Below are 704 nucleotides of genomic sequence, written 5' to 3' on the forward strand. Positions count from 1 at the left end.
GCCTGCTCTGCTCCCCGCTCTGGCTCTGGTGAATTCTCTCACCCTCCCGCGCTTCTGACTGTACCCAGTGCTTGTATCAATAAATAAATCTTTAAAAAAAAAAAAGAGACCATGCAGCTTTCATTTAAAAAATAAAATAAAATAAAATAAAATAGGAATATAACGGTGCCCACCTTGCGGGATTACTTGAAGAGGAGGAGAAGTAATGCACACGGGGTCCCTGGCATAGGGCCTGGCACCCGCCAGCCCGGAGAGCCGATGGGGCGAGCTCAGTCCGGTTGCTGTTTCTCTCATTCCGAGAAGAGGTGGATGGCGTGGCCTTTATTCCACCCACAGAGTAAGTGGCAGCTTGCTGGACGACGAGGTGCTGCTGTGGCTCTGAGAGCCTCTCCACCGCCTGTGAGATGGACGGTCGCTTCTCAGAAGCTAGGAAGGAGCTGGTTTAGCTGGGACTGTGATGTCTCCAGTTGTCCTTCTTCCCATGTTTGGTATGATGTTTGAAATGGTGGCTAATGAGAGCATCTGAAGCCGTCACCAGTAGCGATTTAAGGAAGCTTGTCTGGGAAGCTTGACATCAACAGGAAATAAAATCAATATCCTTCAGCACCTGCCTCTTCATTGGCCATTGTGGAGTTTTTAAAGCCCAGTGGATTTTCTTATTACAATAAGAAAGTGGCTTCTTGTGAAACATAAAATCGGAACCT

This window comes from Talpa occidentalis, unplaced genomic scaffold (assembly GCF_014898055.3).
Source record: "Talpa occidentalis isolate TD23 unplaced genomic scaffold, MPIMG_talOcc4v2.1 talOcc4.10, whole genome shotgun sequence".
Classification (NCBI taxonomy): domain Eukaryota; kingdom Metazoa; phylum Chordata; class Mammalia; order Eulipotyphla; family Talpidae; genus Talpa; species Talpa occidentalis.